The sequence below is a fragment of the Pleurodeles waltl genome, chromosome 2_2, assembly GCF_031143425.1.
Source record: "Pleurodeles waltl isolate 20211129_DDA chromosome 2_2, aPleWal1.hap1.20221129, whole genome shotgun sequence".
Classification (NCBI taxonomy): domain Eukaryota; kingdom Metazoa; phylum Chordata; class Amphibia; order Caudata; family Salamandridae; genus Pleurodeles; species Pleurodeles waltl.
The window spans coordinates 707,355,466-707,375,193 of NC_090439.1; positions in this window are offsets into that span (position 1 = coordinate 707,355,466).

Consider the following 19,728-nt stretch of genomic DNA (forward strand, 5'->3'; position numbering starts at 1 on the left):
AACCAGAAGAGCCACACCTACCGCCAGAGCCACACAAGGTGCAGGAAGACAGCATATAGCTCACCACAGCGAGCACCGCTCGCATTTTCAACTGAACCCATCCTAGACAGATGCCGGGATGTGGTAGAGCTCATGTAAGTATTTAAAGTGGACCAATTGAAGCCTGTAATTTGGAGAGAGCACTCAAGACGGGGCACAACAGAACCTGCATTGGTCCGAGCTTCGAGATCACCTCATCAGACCAAGGCTGTCAGGCTCAGCGGTGTTGCCTGCATGCCAGTGTAGAGTCTAATGATTAGCCTACATGGAGGAGAAGTGTGAGGCTCGCCTCGAGCACATGGAATGTGGGTGGTGCTGCTGGGAAGGTGGCATGTAGCACTCGCATGGCGGCTCGTAGTTTATAATGTGTAAAGGTATCTAAAGTGTCATGTCTGGTCCCTATAGCACCTCTTTTGAGTCAAAGAAGATGCCCTCTGGGTATATTTCTACAATTGTCCTCAGTTTCAGGCATCCTAACCTAGCCTGAATACCCATGTCAGTCGTGATTGGCAAGGAGGAATGATCAAGTATAGCAATCGAAGGGGCAAATAGATTATTCAGGTGGGCACTTCGTCTCAGCTTGCCCCATGCCCACACCATGCATGCCACTGTTTCCCACCGCAGGGGTCTTTTGGCTGTCTTGATAGTTAATTCTAGTGAAGATTTTTTTGCTTAATCACTCTATCACTGCAGTGACCAATAAACTGATACCTCACAAGTTGGTCTGAGAAATTGTCAAATTGGCACTTGGCTATCAATATGTTCAATTGTTGAACCCTTTTAAAGAATTTGTTCCCACAACCACCAAACTTGGTTGATCGTCAAATCTGGTCTGAAGTTTTTTTATGATCTGATATTCACCTGGCTCCTTCTCTCCTACATCTTCTAAATGTTTGAGCATAACCCTTCCTTTAAAGCCCAAAGAGTGCAAAAAACAATTATTTTTTGATCTGGGCAGAAATGTAATGCTCCTGTAGCACCCAGGTATGTCTCAAAGGCACAAAACCTCTACTTCTGTGGCACAGGTGGGTCACAAATGAGGTGGTAGATCAACAGCTTGCATATTCCATATATTTTTTTAAATTATTATCAAATAGGAGGAAACAATCTTAACAGAGTGCAAAACTGTCAAAAGCAAATAAAATACATATTGCATTTGGTGAAAGATATGATCTGGTAAAAATGCTCCACCACTCAATTGGTCAATGAAAACTTTGTACTAAAACAGTCCCCGTACATATAATAAATAACCAGTCAGATTCCATATATGCTGTGCCCATCAGATATGCACATTCATTTTATGCAACAGAGAAGCTGCCCACACAGGCTGTGCACATCAGCGTATGCACGAACAATGAATTGAGAATTTTGGTATACCAGTGTGAGCACTAGTTTATCTTTGGTTTTGTAAAATCAAAATAGCTGTGTGTATCAACGTGAATACAAGTGTGTAGTATTTGCTGGGAGTTCTTTGTTCAATTGCACACGGCAATTGAACAAAGATGTTTTAATGCGGGCGAGGCATTCTTTGTTCAGTTGCATGCTGCAATTGAGCAAAGATGTTTTTATGTGCAAGAGTCATCTTTCCTATGTTCAGGTTGCCGCATGAGTGTTGCACAGTCCAAACCTAACATCGGATGGAATGGCGGTTGGAGCAGCGGAGCGACGGCCCGCACTGACTGGGGTGATTTTGGTGAAAATTATTTTTAAATAAATCTTCCTTGGCAAAACCTACGTTCCAGCTGTGATTTCAGCTGATTTCAAAGTGCCACGTAGATACACACTGATTTCACACAGCCCCAAGTACCTCCTCACAATAGAACGTGAATAACTCACATGCGTACTTCTGTTGGTTTGGTGTACCTCAGTAGGGATGCAGGACATAACCTTATGAAAACCAAGCTGCGTGAGTCAGCGCCGAAGATCAAGAACAAATAAGCTGAGTGCATCAGAGAGACACTTACACACTGTGTAACTGAGGTTAGTGCGCTGCTTTCAAATAAGTGGCTGTGCTAGCGCGCCTTGTCCTTAGTAAGTAAACTTACAAGGGGACGCGTATAGGTCGATGAACCTTTTGAATCGCACAGAGTATCCTAGTCATGTAGTAACTACTGGATCGATAACTCACAGCAATTAATCAAAACATTCTATGGAAAAAAACAGCTTTAAACCATAACTACAGATTCAGGAAAGAGTTAACAATTTTTATTCCCTATTGATTACAATCCTAGATCATCTGTTAGTTCAATCTTTATTCAATTCAATCGCTTTAATATTCCATCATGAAAGACATAAATTCTTAAAGAAAGCTTATACGACATTGCAATACCATAAACTAAGAATATAAGCGTTAATAGTGAAATTCAGCAATTAAGTTTGTCAGTCATTTGTCACTGTCAACGTCACCCTAACAGCCTACCTAACCAAGATTACCATTAGCATGGGGGTCTTCATGTGAAAACAATTTAGAGAAAACATTAATTTGGAAAAATCTACCTAAGTGAGAATCTTAAAACACAGCACAGTTGGTACCTAGAAGAAAAGGCATAAAGATAGTTAGTCACATTTTCATAGCTACCTACCCAGGATGGATCAGCAACAAGTCAGTCTTCGTCTTCAGGTCATCTATCCGTCAGCTATGAATCAGGCTCACGGACCTTGAGCCCAATATCAGCACCTCGGACAGCGTGTCCTGACGTCATCAACTTTTCTCCTGCAACTCTGATTTCTTGCCCTTTGTCATGACTTTTTATTAGGGTCTCCCAGTCCATCCCCCAATCGCTAATTGGTCAGTCAGTTGGCAGATATGACTTTAAACTATAGTTTTTGTTTACCAAGTCTACTAATTTTCATATGTCCCCATTCACAAGAAGTGGATTGGTCTTCCATTCGATGTTCTCATCTTCCGGCCCTTCAGGTATCAAAATTGTTGCATCTTCTTCTTCGGTCAGTGCTTCTATTGTTCAAGTCCTGGGAAAGTACATTTAGCCTGCTCTACACATAGTTGTCTCAAATTGTCTTCATCATTTGCTGTCCGCCGGTACATTGCAGAAAATTATTAGCTAAGTAATTTGAACTTCGAGCGGCTCAGGGTTGACTATAGCAGCTTCCAGTCCTTTTGCAAAGCGTTCAGTATTTCATGCTTTCAGAGTGTGCAAGCCTTTAGTCCAGCTAACTTAATACTACAAATTAATACAAAACACAGGTTATACATCTCATTAAGACATATTATTACATTTTTCTCATATATTTTCATTATTTCGTACAGTTTTATTCATTTTAGTACACATAGGTGGTCATTCTGACCCTGGCGGTCAAAGACCGCCAGGGCGGAGGACCGCGGGAGCACCGCCGACAGGCCGGCGGTGCTCCAATGGGGATTCCGACCGCGGCGGTAAAGCCGCGGTCGGACCGGCACCACTGGCGGGCTCCCGCCAGTGTACCGCCGCCCCATTGAATCCTCCACGGCGGCGCAGCTTGCTGCACCGCCGCGGGGATTCTGACCCCCCCTACCGCCATCCAGATCCCGGCGGTCCGACCGCCGGGATCCGGATGGCGGTAGGGGGGGTCGCGGGGCCCCTGGGGGCCCCTGCAGTGCCCATGCCACTGGCATGGGCATTGCAGGGGCCCCCGTAAGAGGGCCCCTACATGTATTTCACTGTCTGCTGTGCAGACAGTGAAATACGCGACGGGTGCAACTGCACCCGTCGCACAGCTTCCACTCCGCCGGCTCGATTCCGAGCCGGCTTCATCGTGGAAGCCTCTTTCCCGCTGGGCTGGCGGGCGGTCTGAAGGCGACCGCCCGCCAGCCCAGCGGGAAAGTCAGAATTACCGCCGCGGTCTTTCGACCACGGAACGGTAACCTGACGGCGGGACTTTGGCGGGCGGCCTCTGCCGCCCGCCAAGGTCAGAATGAGGGCCATAGTGATCATACCCCGAGGGCACATTTTCAAACGTGCACATTATTTTTCTATAATGAATTTCTCTACACAATTTCTCATTAGTAATAACACATAGACCATTAATACATTTTCCTAATTAGCCTATCTGCTTCAACAGTCCCTCCTCTGATGACTAAATATGTCATCATACCTTTCTTTATCACTAATTCACAGCTCAGTTTCTGATGTACCTTGACTTCTCCTTACATTTTCTCTATAGATTTGTCTCCTAGGCTGTTCTTCCCTTCTCTGATTATTCTTAGATCTCTTTAGTTTTATTTTATGCCATAATTTACATGTACCCCATAATCCTAATATAGAAACAATCACAATTAATATTCCCTGTACAATTTTCCATACCACCCCATTCCAAATTTGACTAAACCAATTACCCAAGGAAGCAAATCCATTTCCAACCTTTTCCCAAACTCCTGGTTCTTTTAATTCCTTCAAATCCTTGCTTGAATTAGTTAAATTAGTAAGTAAGTCTCTTATCTCCTTATCACTAATGGGTATATACGAGCAACAATGCCTAGCAGTAATCATCCTACAGACTCCGCCGTCTTTCGCTAAAAGTATGTCTAACGCAGGCCTATTCTGAAGTGTCATAGCTCTATCCGCGGCCAATTCATTATCTAACAGGAGTATTGCCCATGTAAAATTTGTCAGCATGTTATCCACAATAGTAGAGAACTTTCGTATCTTCATTGCATTCAAAATAACTCCTACAGAAGAAATTACTGCACCAAAAATGTCTCCCACAACTGCAAAAGATGTTTCCCTCCTCTGTCGCTCATGATGTAATCCAGTCACTTTTGGAAATTTCTTTAGATCATCTATCTGGTAAATTTTAGGTAAGACTATCCCCAAATAGCATGTCCCATACCATCCTCTAGGAAGACGGTAATAAGCATTAAGGGCCAGATGTAGGAAAAACCTGCATTGCGACTCGCAAATTGCGAGTCGCAATGCCGGATGCAGGATGGTGTCCCTGACACCATCTGCGAGTCGCAAGGGGGTCGCAAAAGCCCACCTCATTAATATAAATGAGGTGGGTAGCAATTTGCGACCCCCTTGCGAGTCGCAGCACTCACAGGGATGGTGGCCTGCTGGAGACAGCAGACCTCCATGTCTGTGACTGCTTTTAAACAAAGCAGTTTATTTTTTGTAATGCAGCCCGTTTTCCTTAAAGGAAAATGAGATGCATTACAAAATTAAAAAAATGAAACGTGTCAGTCTAATTTTTTCAGAGCAGGCAGTGGTCCATAGGACCACTGCCTGCTCTGAAAATATTTTTCAAGGCCATTCACAAAGGGGAAGGGGTCCCATATGGACCCCTTCCCTTTTGCGAATGGATTACCACCCGTGTGACACTGGTGGTAACTGCGATTGCTTTGCAACTGCGTTCGCAGTCACAAAGCAATCCTACATCGCGCTGCGACTCGCAAATAGGAAGGGGAACACCCCTTCTTATTTGCGACTCGCAGTCCCATTTTGCGAGTCGGTAACCAGGTTACCGACTCGCAAAATGGGAATGGGCATCGCAATGTGGGTTTTGCGCCTCACAAACAGCGATTTTCACTGTTTGCGACGCGTTAAAGCCTTTCTACATCTGGCCCTTAGTCCACAAATTTAGTAGATCCCAGGAATTGCAGGGTCCTGACCATTCAGCATAAAAGTCCATTTACTCTGAAACAAAAACACATGCCTACATTCACTTGTTCCTACAAATAAAGTGTCAGTGCATGATTTCGGCCTATATATACAAAGCTTCCCTACATGTAATGCATCTAAAGCTAATTTCCCTTGCGTTTTAATAGCAGTGTAAGCATAATCATTCTTATAAGTCCTTTTCTCCAGTCCTTTCTCCAACCTTTCCTTCAGTGCCTTCCTCCTGTCATCAGTATGCCCTATAAAGCTATTTTCTAATGGGGGTTAGTAAGCAGGATAACTTGTTTTTATGAGCATAAGCAGTACCAAATGTTAGTGTTGGCTCAAAGAATCCTCTAACTAATACTATATCATGCTCTTTAGCTACTTTACTCAAATACCTAATAATAGGAACAAAAGAAAACACAACATCATGGTTAGAATAAAAATACTGAATATACTCTTGGTTATAGAATCTGGTTAGTAGCAAACTACAGCTTATGCCATATGTTAATGGCAGACTATGGTAACTAACCCCTTCTTCCACAGAGGAAGGAATTTGCGTACACAAAAGACAATCCTTTGCATCCATTGTTTCCACATACTCACTCAACAACCGATAGAACACATTAGAAGAAAGCTCTCCTTGAGCATTAGTATAGTCATGCAAGTATTTTTCATCTAACTTAAACCTCTCTAAAGCTGTTAGTGTGGTAGTCTCAGGAACGGAGGCAACAGCAGCCTCCTTCATTTCATGAACAGACATTCCCACAATCATTATTATGAACATTATTCCACACGTAACTGCCACTCCAACACTCAAATACCTAAAATATCTAATATTTTCAGCACAGTTATTTAATTCAACCATAATCTGTAAAGAATCAGAAAGTAGAAATAACTCTTAGGAAAAAGTGCAACTGAAAAAATCAAAAGATGAAGAAAAATATTTCTTTCTCGCAGTTCAGTTTCACACATAGGAACCCTTTTCTCCTTTGTCAAAAATCAGTTAGCAGCTTGTTACATCCAGGTTTTCATTTTGTCACATCAGGTTAACAATGTCTTTTCCAGTTTTCTCTCGCAGTCTCTTTTCAGGTTTATCTAGATCAGCTCAACAACTCAGTCTATTGATCACCTTCAAGTTGCATCAAAGTACTGATTCAGAACTTCCCTGTCAAAACAAAAAGACAAAAACTTGTTTTGCCCTTCACTCGTTGCTGTATATGCCCACTCAGGGCCTGCGTATCTTCGACTTGCTACCCTCTTTCTTTTCAACACTCGTTCTCCACCGAATTCTCCTTCACTCAATTCTTCCTTTCTTGTAGTATCCACTTCTTCCTCTATTGGTTCATTTATGACCAATTCCATCTTCTTTCCAATTTGCGACCCAGGCCAATTATCTCCTTTTCTCGTTCCTTCTGTCAATATTCTCCTCAAATTTGACTTTTTTCTTTTTCTTTCTCTATGGTGTTTTCTCTTGATGGACCTGCAACGGGTTCAGGAGGAGTCGGACCACTTTGACTTTGATTTGTCTCAACTCTTTCACCCTCTTGATCTGGCACTTGCTCTGTCTGCTTTTCAAAACCGTCTGCTTATGGGAGAACCGCTACTGTGCTTGGTTCCCTGCTGTATCCGTGGGGTTAGACTCTTGCTCACCCTCCTGTAACTCTTCACCTTCCTCTCTTACAGGGTGATTGACCCATTTTCCACAAGCTCAGGATCAACTTCAGGTTCAGCTTGCTCTTGTTCCGGCTCAGGTATAGCCACTTGCTTTGCTGCTGTTGGTGCTCTCAATAACACTTCTTCATGTTCTTGCGGACTCACCACTCTCTTTGTGTGGCTTGCATGTATCCAATTCAGCAGTCCTGCACACTTTACAGCTGTCATAGTTGTTAGCACCACCTGGTATGGACCTTTCCAACACGGTTCAAAACAGGTCTTTCGAACATGCTTTTTGATGATGACCCAATCTCCAGCCCTCAGATTGTGACCTGGGTCATGGATGGGTGGCAGGGTAACAGCCTGCACCTGCTGAGAGAAAGAGCGAACCACATCAGCCAGACCCTTGCAGTGGTCCAACACCATATCATCTGTAATATTGACAAGTGCATTGGCTGGAATTGCTGGCAACCTCATTGCTCTGCCCATAAGGATCTCATGGGGCGACAGTCCTGTCTTTCTGTCAGGTATATTTTGCATTGACATCAGTACCAAAGGTAAGGCATCTGGCCATTTCAGATTAGTTGCGGCACACATCTTGGCAATTCTTGATTTCAATGTACCATTCATTTGCTCCACTAGTCCTGATGCTTCAGAGCGATAGCTGCAATGCAACTTCTGCTCAATGTTTAGGGTAGCACATAAGAGTTTGATCACTTCGTTATTGAAGTGAGTTTCCCTATCTGATTCTAAAGAGATCGGAAATCCGAACCGTGGTATTAACTCTCTAAGCAGCAACTTTGCAACTGTGAGACTGTCATTTCTTCGTGTAGGGTATGCTTCAATCCAGTGACTAAAGACACACACAATCACCAGCACATACTTGAATCTACCACATGCAGGCATCTCAATGGAATCCAACTGCATTCTGCTGAATGGTCCTCCTGCTCTTCCAATGTGGCTCAAATTCACCACCGTCCCTTTTCCCACATTTAGTTGCTGACAAATTACACATCAATGACATACTGCCTCTGCTGCCTGTCTAAATTTCGGATTGAACCAATCAACTTTGAATAACCTGACTATGGCATCCCCTCCAATATGTGCCTGGCAATGGTAGTTAAGGGCCATCTGAGTTAACAAACTATTTGGCAACACCATCTGACCCTTCTCAGATATCCGGATTTCATTAGATCTTTGAATGCATTTTAATATGACCCAAAGTCGTTTCTCTTCTTTATGTGCATTCTCTTGCAATGTTTTCAATTCTTCCGATGTATCAATTACTTTTAAAGCAAAACTTGTGCAATTATTCTCTTCTTCAGGCATTAATTCCCACTTGTCCTTGAACGATATACAGTTCAATGCGCAGAACCTTGCGACTTGATCTGCATATTCATTTCCCAATGAAATGTAATCCTATGTCTTTTGATGTGCACTACATTTTACCACAGCAATTTCTTCAGGTAACTATATTGCATACAACAACTCTTTTATTCGGTCGCCATTTCTCACTGGTGTTCCAGTAGAGGTCATAAAACCTTGCTGCGACCACAACTGGCCAAAATCATGAACATTTCCAAATCCATATTGACTGTCAGTATAGATTGTCATTCTTAATCTTGCAGAAACATAGCAGGCTCTAGTAAGAGCTACTAATTCTGCCACCTGTGCAGAGTATACACCTGGAAGCCATGAAGCTTCTAATGTGCCTGTAATTGTGCATACTGCATATCCTGCTCTCAAAGTCCCTGTTCCATCTCTGAGACATGAACCATCAACAAAGACAATTTGGTCATTTTCTTCTAAAAGCGTAACTCTAAAATCAGTTCTTGGTTTTGTATATAATTCAGTTACCTCAAAACAATCATGCTCGATGTCTTCTTCTTTTTCAATTTCAACAGTATCACTTGGAAGCAATGTCAATGGATTCAGCACTGTACATCTCTTTAACGTTACATTTGGAGCACCCAGTATGTTTGTCTCATACCTTCTCAGTCTTGCACCCGTCAAGTATTGCGTTTTCGTCCTTGTCAGTAAAATTTCAACAGAATGTGGTACCATTATCGTCAACCGGTATCCCATGAGTACCCCCTCACATTGGGAAAGACTTTGACCAACTCCGGCTACTGCATGCAGGCAACCTGGTAAAGCTGCTGCGACTGGGTCCGAGGTAGTTGAAAAATAAGCAACTGGGCGATAAGCACCTCCATGGACCAGTGTCAAAACAGACAAAAAACAAGCATCACGCTCATGGCAAAATAATGTAGTCAGGCTTCATGTAGTCAGGCATTCCCAATGCTGGAGCTCTGCACAAACTCTCTCTCAATTTAGTGAATGCTTTCATCTGATCTTCATCTAGGGTAATGGGATCTGTAAGTTCCTTATGTGTCAACTGCGGTAAAGGTTTAACAGTTTCAGCAAAATTCAGAATCCACTGTCTACAGTACCCCACCATTCCCAGAAACATTCTGACATCTCTCTGTGAAGTTGGGGGACTTCTCTGCAGAATCATGGTAATTCTCTCCCTGGAGATTCTCCTTAATCCCTTTCAATCTGATGTCCCAGATATTTTACTGATTTTTGGCAATACTGCAATTTCACAGGTGAAACTTTATGCCCAAATTCTCCCAAATGATTCAACAGGGCAAGTGAGTCATACTTACACTCGTCCCTTGTTCTGGATGCAATCAGCAAATCATCAATGTATTGCACTAGAGTCGATTGGTATGGTAATTCCTATGACTCCAAATTCTTTTTCAAGATCTGATTAAACAGTGATGGTGACTCCGTATACCCTTGTGGAAGCCTGCACCAGCTGTAGACTCGTCTATGAATTTGAAACTAAAAAGAAACTGACTATCCTCATGAAGAGGCACAGAAAAGAAAGCTTGTGACAAGTCTACCACTGTGAACCACACTGCATCGCAAGGAATCTGAAACAGTATCACTGCTGGATTTGGCACCACCGGACAACATTTCACCAAATCATTCACTTTTCGTACATCCTGCACAACACGTACCTTCCCACATGGCTTTTTCAAGACCATTATTGGCGAATTGCATGGGCTGCTTAACACTTCCTTCAAAACTCCTTGTTTTAGAAAATCTCCAATTATTTGCGCCACCTTCATCAAAACATCTTGTGGCATGTTATACTGTGGAAGCTGTGGGAATACTGCATTGGGCTTTAAAGTGATCCTAATTGGCTCCACTCCTTTAATCAGACCTACTTCTTTACCTGTCAGGTCACAGACTTCTTCTTTCACTGTTCCCTGTAAGTCTGCATGCAATTCCTTCACAGTAAACATTGGGAAAAATTAAATCAATGGTTATTCTTCACTGGCATTGTTAACCATCATTTCAGTCACCTGTTCTTCCTCATCATCACTATTTGTTTGAACATCTATTCCAGTGTCTGAACAAATAATGGAGCATTTTGTCTTACACAGTAAATCTCTCCCCAATAAGGATACAGGACTTGAATCACACACCACAAATCTATGCAGCCCCTGGTAATTGCCGATTTAAACCTGCACTGGTTCTGTGATGGGGATTGTCAACTGTCTATTTTTCACTCCCACAACTTGAACTGTCCTACCTGAAAGAGGTAAATTCAGGACTTCTATACTTCTCACTGTAGAGTTTGTAGCTCCTGTATCTACTAAGAATGAGACCTTGTATCTCAATCACTTTTCCCTTCACAAAAGGTCCTCTCTGATCTACTTCTAGGGATGCTGCAAACATGCAAGCTCCTTCATCTGAACTGTCACTCATCCATTCTTCGTTCATTTCACCCTCATTACAAAATGGAAATTGGTGTACTGTGTTATTATTACTGTCTTGTCTCTGACCTGTGACCTGCTGAGTAAGCATCACCTGTTGCTGCTCCATCGGGGCTTGAGGTATCTGCATTTGCTGTCTAGGTACCATGGGGACCTGCTGCTGTCCTGGTTGCATCTGTGTGAATTGTGCGTGTGGCACCTGCATTTGCTGCACCGGTAGGAAGTTCTGTCCTTTATTCTGAACATTAGGAATAAATCCTTTCATTCTTGGGACTTTCACAGTTTGAAATGTATTGACATCACCTTGCTGAACGACACCATCCTGTGCCATCAACGGACACTCCCGCTTCCAGTGTCCCACGCTTCCGCACAAATGACAGGGCAACATCTTTGTCATCCCCTGCTTGTCATTCTGAACCACTACAGTCCCTAATTCCGGACTACGCATCATGTCAACTCCACGTCCTCTACCCCTCATTTGAGGCTGGAACATAACAGCTCTCTGCTGCGGCAGCATAGGTGATACTATAGCTCCCTGCACTCCTGTCTGAGCTGCCTTTATTTGCATCACCATCGCTTTCTTCTTCAACGTTTTCTGCTTCAATTCAATCTCGTCACTACAGTATTTTGCATACTGCAGCACTTCATCAATCGGCTTTGCCTGCCAGCAAATCAAATGACTCTTAATCATCTGCCCTACTTCTGGTCTCAAACCTTCGACGAAACTGAACACAAAATGCAACATGTCTTTCCGCTCAATTGCTTCCTTGCCACTGTACTCCTTGAATGCTTTTAACAATCTTTCCTAATAGGTATGTATTGACTCTTTAGACTCCTGAACAGTTCTATCAATTTGATGCCAATCAATATTTTTGGGAGAAATTCTTGCCTTCAGGAACTCGATCACCTTATAATAATTGTTCATTACCTCAGGTGAAGGTGCACCTGTTGTTTTGTCCCTTTCCGGTTCACTTGTTGGTCAATCCACTGCTCTCTTACATTCAACCCACAAGTCGGCTGGCACCACTATCTTCAATAACGTGTTCAAGTCCTCCCACAAACATTTAGAAAGTTTCACAAATCTGTCTGCTGATACCACTCCACCCTCTCCTCTCTCAATTTTGGGTAATCATTTGTAAATGACAATATATAACTCCTGTGCCATGGAACATGAACAAACTGCCCTCCTAGAATCTCTCTCATCGGAATCATTTTCACTGCTTCCTTTTCCTTTTGAACATCTTCAGATCCCACTTTCGCTTGTCTTTTTTCTTTGTCCATCTACATTCCCACTTCTCTAATGCTCCCCACATCTGAGCACTCTGCAGTAATTCTTTCAAATGAGCTTTCATTCCTGCTGATCTCATCTGTTCAAAATCCTTTGCCTCGAAATCTAACCTGTAACTGCATTTCAAATGCTTTGTTTTCTCAATCTCAATGTCATGTTTCTCTGCTAATTCTGCTAATTTCTGATGTATTTTATTCACTTCTTTTGCAATCTTTTGGCATAAATACCTCAGCTCTTCTTCAGTGTAGGATTCCAATCTGTTCACACCCATTGTTCCCTCAACTAGTTTGGTTGCTTCTATATTCAGCCTCATACGATTTATCTGCTCTTCACCCTTGGATGTATTCTGTGGTGTATTTAGACTGTCTAACCACTCACTCAGCTGCTGTGCTGACAATCCCTGTAATGAGGTGTTACTAGCATTTGGCACTGGTAGCTGTTGCACCATTGCACCTAGAGTCTGCGGCGTCAAACGTTTGAAACTTGAACTCGCATTCGGGCCATTTACTGCATCTGGAAGTGGACTAAGATCCATTAATGGTCTAGATCCATTGAAAGTCTGACCTATTGATGACATCACTTGCACCGGATCACTTACTCCCCTTCTTACAAGACTTTGTGACATCTCGTTCTGTTCTCCTACACTTGCCTTCTTCTGTGCAAACAAGGGTACCACTGGACCAACCGTAATTGGTAGCAATATCGCATCTGGAGCTGCCCTTACGCTCACACCTTGCAGGAATGTTACCCACATTGCCTGGCTCATAACTGGTGTAACATCTGACTGTGTTCCTGTCATTGGTGTAAACTTCGGCAAACCCTGTGCCTGAGCAATAACATTGGAGTTGATTCTGTCTGAACTAGCATTGGTTTCGGAAGCACTTGCTCCGTTGGCACCATTATATTCAAGACTGTCTCAAGAACTGGTACGTCCGGGTAAATTCTCTGTACCGATGGTGGATGCATTTGCGCTTGGACCACAGTAGTAGTCCCTGCATTAGGTGTACCCTGTACCACCTCGGGTATCTGTTCACTATCTGTCTGAGCTGATCCCTCAGATCCCTGTGCTTGTGTTGGAACAGTTGCAGTGGCACTAGTACTTGGATCCCTTGAATATGTCACAAAGGGTGGAAGTTGATCCCTCAAGAGCTGCGTAGTGAGGTCCTCAACATCAGAATCCTCATCATCAACATAGGACTTTCTCTTTTTCGTTTTCTCTGCACTCCCATCCTCTTTAGCACTATCTTCCTTCTCTGCTCCCGACTCTTCTTACTAACCAACCTATCCCAGCGCGGCACACTCTGATGTCACACCCACACACAACGGCTGACAAAGTCCTGCGGCTCGTCCTCCTACTTCAACTCACACAACTAATGCAAATGATTGCAAGCACTTTAACCAAATATCAATAACTAAAATAAACCTGCTTGTTTACTACAGGAACGGACACAATTGCTTCAGAGACCTTACGGATTTTCACTAATGTAGTTATTCCTCTTTCTCAGTCTCCCACATTCACAAGCAAAATTCGACCCGCAAATTTTACTCTCAACTGATCAATGGGTCTGTCCTGGTGCACATAGGACTCGCCAAATCTCAGTAAAAAAAATTATTTTATTCCTCTATCTCACACACCGACTTGTTGACCACGCCCAATCAACCTACTAAACCAGACAGATTACAAGTGTATCCGGAGTATATTGACAAGTGTAAGAGACATCGTCTCCTATGCTTGTCAATATACTCCAGAGTCTTAGACCACACAGGGTCTGGACATCACCAACAACCACGTGGATAATTTTTGAGCACCAAGCCCCACGCACATGTGTAGTTCATACCCAACTTTTGCTAGCAGGATCCAGGATCTGGAAAAGTCATTTCTAGGCTTAAGGGGACATCATCTTTGCTACAGTTGCCATTTCAGAAAAACAAAATTCAAACCTCATAAAATATGAACAACTAATCCTAACTTATACTACTACCATAACCAATAATCACTACATAACTAGTTCTCCAAGAAAAACTAACCATCAAGCTGCTACCAAAAACTGATAGCGCGCCTTGTCCTTAGTAAGTAAACTTACAAGGGGACGCGTACAGGTTGATGAACCTTTTGAATCGCACGGAGTATCCTAGTCATGTAGTAATTACTGGATCGATAACTCACAGCAATTAATCAAAACATGGAAAAAAAACTGATTTAAACCATAATAATCAAGAATATCAACAGATTCAGGAAAGAGTTAACAATTTTTATTCCCTATTGATTACAATTCTAGATCATCCGTTAGTTCAATCTTTATTAAATTCAGTCTCTTTATTAATCCATCATAAAAGACATGAATTCTTAAAGAAAGCTTATACCACATTGCAATACCATAAACTAAGAATACCAGCGTTAATAGTGAAATTCAGCAATTAAGTTTGTCAGTCATTTGTCACTGTCAACGTCACCCTAACAGCCTACCTAACCAAGATTAGCATTAGCATGGGGGTCTTCATGCAATTTTTTTTTAGAGAAAACATTAATTTGGAAAAATCACCCTTCCATTCGATGTTCTCATCTTCCGGACCTGCAGGTATCTAAATTGTTGCATCTTCTTCTGCTGTCAGTGCTTCTATTGTTCAAGTCCTGGGAAAGTACATTTAGCCTGCTGTACACATAATTGTATCAAATTGTCTTCATCATCTCCTGTCCGCCGGTACATTGCAGAACATTATTAGCTAAGTAACTTGAACTTCGAGTGGGTCAAGGTTGAATATAGCAGCTTCCAGTCCTTTTGCAAAGCATTCAGTATTTCATGCTTTCAGTGTGTGCAAGGCCCAGTGGAACTAGGCCTTTAGTCCAGCTAACTTAATGCTACAAATTAATACCAAACACAGGTTATACATCTCATTATGACATATTATTACATTTTTCTCATATAATTTCATTATTTTGTACAATTTTAGTCATTTTAGTACACATGGTGATCATACCCCGAGGGCACATTTTCAAACGTGCACATTATTTTTCTATAATTAATTTCTCTACACAATTTCTCATTGGTAATAACATATAGACCATTAATAAATTTTCTTAATTAGCATATCTGCTTCAACATTTGCTTCAGGTTTTCTGACGTTCACCTGGTATTGTGAATAATCCATGCGAATATGCCGCGCTGTAGTCTTTGAAGACAGGAAAATGGCACCCCTCATGTTTTCCCCATGAACACGCAATGAAGAAGAGTACACTGTGACACAACAAGTCTTGTAGTACGTCGCATTCCAAGTGAGTCTGTGGATTTTATGAAGTGTCTGCCAGGTAATGTAGCCAATAATTTTCCCATTCCAAGTGGAACCTTTGCATAAGAATACCAAGGTTCCACGAGCCCGTTCAGCAGGTTCTAACAATAAAATCTAAACACTACACAGTTCAGTGCACACACTGGAGGGAGGTGGATGGAGGCAACAAACAGCATAAAGTAAGAGATGATACTCCTACTCAGGGCTGAGCCACGACATGTTCGACAAGGTCTCAAACCAGTGGCTAAAACAGGCTTGTTAAAGAAAGCCAATGGTCGAAAGGTGTGAACCCAGATCCAAATCCAAGTATATTTGTTAGCAGTAGGTCTGTTTGAATGCTGCACTGTCAAAACACAGACATAAAAATGAGAGATACACCACATTATGTATACCATAGAATTGTCATTACAAGAAAATTACATCAACCACACAAAAGAAGACTAAGGAATGTTTACTATATGATATTTCAAGAAAGGTCAGACGTTGTTTATAAAGTGTATATGGAATGTGTACATGACAGTTAATCAGGCTTGGGAGGCATGGCCAAGAGGGTGCCAGGAGCAGTTGCCTCATTGTGAGTCTCCACTCTGAACTGGGCCCATCCACCATTATCCTACGCTCCAGTACCGCCCACTGACCCCCCCAATGACTGATGACCCCACTTCCTGGTGCCGCTGTCTGCTGCGAGGAAGATGAGGTGATTGTGCTTTGGAGATACCTGGGCCGCTGACCGCAGGAGTGGTGTACCAGGCTGCAGCAAGGCCTGATCTGTGCCCCTCATGTGGCTCTCACATGGAGGTTATGGCACTGGGAGCCCTGGGGGTGCAAGCCATGTCGCCTTTGCTCCGCACTCTGTATCGGACAGTAGCTGTTACTGGAGGGCCTGCAGTGCGGCCCTCCTGGTGCCACGCGCCATACCTGATTCCTCATGAAGGGGTTGTGAGGGTGCACGCACCCTCACTGATGGCAAGATTCGCAGAGGGCTGGTGGAGTTTTTCCCCAGCAGCGCTCACGAGGCTGTGGATGGCCAATGCAGACTCTTACAGCGAACCCGATCCCCTCCCAACTGCCTCTCACACTAAGAAGTTACGCCGCTGGGAGACCCGGGAGGGTGATGTTGACGTGTCTGTTGCCCCTTGCTCTGTGCCTGCTACAAAGGATAACCCATAGGTCCGAGGTGCAGGCATTCCCCTCCGGGTGCCTGGGGCGGCAGCATTGTGGATTGCTGGAGCCCAGCTCAGTGGGACCGATAGATGGAGCTGCACCTCCTGCAATGGAGGTGCAAGGGTGTGTATGCCCCCCCCACCAATATACTGGGCCAGCACATGAGGAAAGAACACTAATGATGAACAAGGCCCCAGACGCTTGGAGTCCCAGGGAGTTTACCCTTAACCTTGCCTTTTCCCTCCCCCCTTGGGCCCCTAGTTTAATATACAGCAGCAGACACCCATGCGTATCACCGCCTGGAGGTTCTCGAGGGGACATGAACATTCAGCTGACTGCCCGGGTCTCCATGCCCGACTGACCCCCATCTCTTCTGATCAGAAGCCACACGCCACAGGACACTGACGCAGTTTTGGCAGGTGTGCTGTCAACCCACTCAGGGGACCCCAGGTGTAGTGACTAGAGGTCTGATTTGTTTGCTCTGCCTCTTAGAGGCGTGATCGCCAGTGACAGTGATTGCAGGGCCATGGTCAGACCAAAAACCACCATACCTTCGCCCACTTAGAATTCAATTATGGATATTCTGGCTGCTTCCATTCCACCTGTCGATCCAATCAGCCAGCTGGAAAGCACTCTTGAATAGCACACTGGAATGTTTGACAAAGTGATGCAAGCTATTCAGGACTTAAAAAGTGTTCTGGAGGCTAAGCTGTGGGCCATTCAGATGGAAGCCAGTCTTCTACAAGCAGACAATGCTAAGCTCACAAAGAGGGTAGATGAAGCAGAGTCCTCCTTGACGTCCATGCAGCCCTCTCTTGTCTCATTCCAGGACCAGCTCAAGCTCCTACAGACCTGAGTGCAAGACCTCAAGGCGTGAGTGGAGGACGCTGAAAGCCAGTCAAGGCACAACAATGTTTGTTTTCTCAGATTTTCTGAAAGAGCATAGGGCCTCAACACAGAACTCTTTCTCAAGGATTGGCTGTTGCTATAGACCATGACTTGCACATCAGGGGAAGGGGAGGAGCTGCTGCCATGTGGCACATCTATGTGCTCCGCCTGCAGGAGAAAGTAGAGACCATTACCAGATAAATGGTTCAAGTGAAGGGTGCTGCCAGGAATTGCGAGGGTTTGGTTTGTCACGGAGCTGCTGGTCCTGGTAGAACAGTATCTGACTCCCTATGGGGCTTCCTACATGTAGGGCAGGCTATTACCTTCCTGCTTACTGTGGTGTGATGGCTCCTTAGTGGACCCGTATGATTGCTTCAGTACTTGCAGTTCCACTCCCCTCTCTCTGGAAACATCTGGGCGATGCCTGCAAATTAAGTAACCACCATCATCTTCCCAGTTTGTTTATTTGCTATTTTTTTAATGTTCATTTGTTGTGCATGATCATGAGTACAGCTTTTTCTGATGGGCATCCTGTTGAAAATCGTTTGTAACTAACCACTTCCCTTGCAGAGGCGACTCATATGAACAATTGCCATTTATGTACTTTATGTACCATGTTTTTTTCCGCCATGACACTTGTTACTTTGATGTAATACTATTGTGTTTAGTCGCTGCCCCAAGGGTTGATAGGTTTGTCTGTACATATCCATGATCCTACCTACTGTTTTCTTACTCTGAAAATGCCAATAAAGATATATTTAAAAAAAATGAAAGTTCTTCAGGCTTCATTGCTTTTCAATTATATCTGAGTGAGTGTGTTTAAATAGGGGCACCAAATGTGGTCAAATACTGAAAGTCTTCAATTTATATATAAAACATTCACAGGAGTACTTGAAGCATACCTCAGTCATCCATTCATTTATTGTTGGTACTGTGATAGATCTACAATGATGTAGGTTGCATATTTTACAACCACAAAAGAAGTAGCCATTTATCTAGGCCAGTGCAGTGTTGCTTGTTCTACACCAGCAAAATCATGAAGGATAGGTATTTTACATTAGAATCAAAAAGCTGGATTATTGAAGACAGTCAATTATTTCCAGATCTCTAACTGGTAATGGTCTGGCTTGCAGCAGCTTTATAGTATGTGTAAAAGATAACAATTCAGTGCTCTACACCTCTAGCCTGAAGCATCATAATACAAGCTTGTCCTTTTCAGCTTAGCTGGTTACGAAATCCAATTGTGTAGTATTTAGTTGTTCGTACATTTAAGTGCCATCTCCATCAGACATTTATCATGCATAGGTAATAGGGAGGATCATTCATATTCAGTATATTCAAGTGGCAACTGTTCATGCCAATGCAGCTGTATCTTGTTTTCTATGTTCCTTAAAAAAATCAGTTATTAAAATATCCTAGAAACCGGTAACGACTCCTTTGTCCATGCCCCATCTGAAGACATAACTGAGGATAGGAAGCAATCATAATAGATATGGGGAAGGATGTTATTCACTTTTAACGTAGTTTTTCAGTTGACAGTTGACTGTAGCACCGTTCTTGGGAGTGTTGGAGATTGGATTGATCATCTGAAGACTTGTATTATGTCTTTGTGGGGCATCTGAATGAATGAAGCAGCACACTTGTAGTTTCTTGAAAGCCAGCATCCAGTACTGTAGCAATGCTGCAAGGGATGGTTATGTGTCTTGAGCAGGCTGGTTCTCTGCACTGTAAAGGCTATCTAGACCTGTGAAGTCCCAAAGCTCTAGATAGTCTACCTTGGCACACCCTAGGTGGGCACTACTTTCAGCTGAGAAATACCCTAGTTGAGAGGGTTGATCAGCTAAGCTATAGCATTCCATACTCTGCAGTCATAAGCTTCCCGATATGATGGCTGCAAATATTTTGACTGGCTTGTGTTGTGGCGTCCATCCCACTGATACAAAAGACATTATGGACTTGTTCCTTTCCCCAAGAATTGATTTAGGGACGTTGACAGGCAACCAGTCCAACAGTTACTTATATTTAG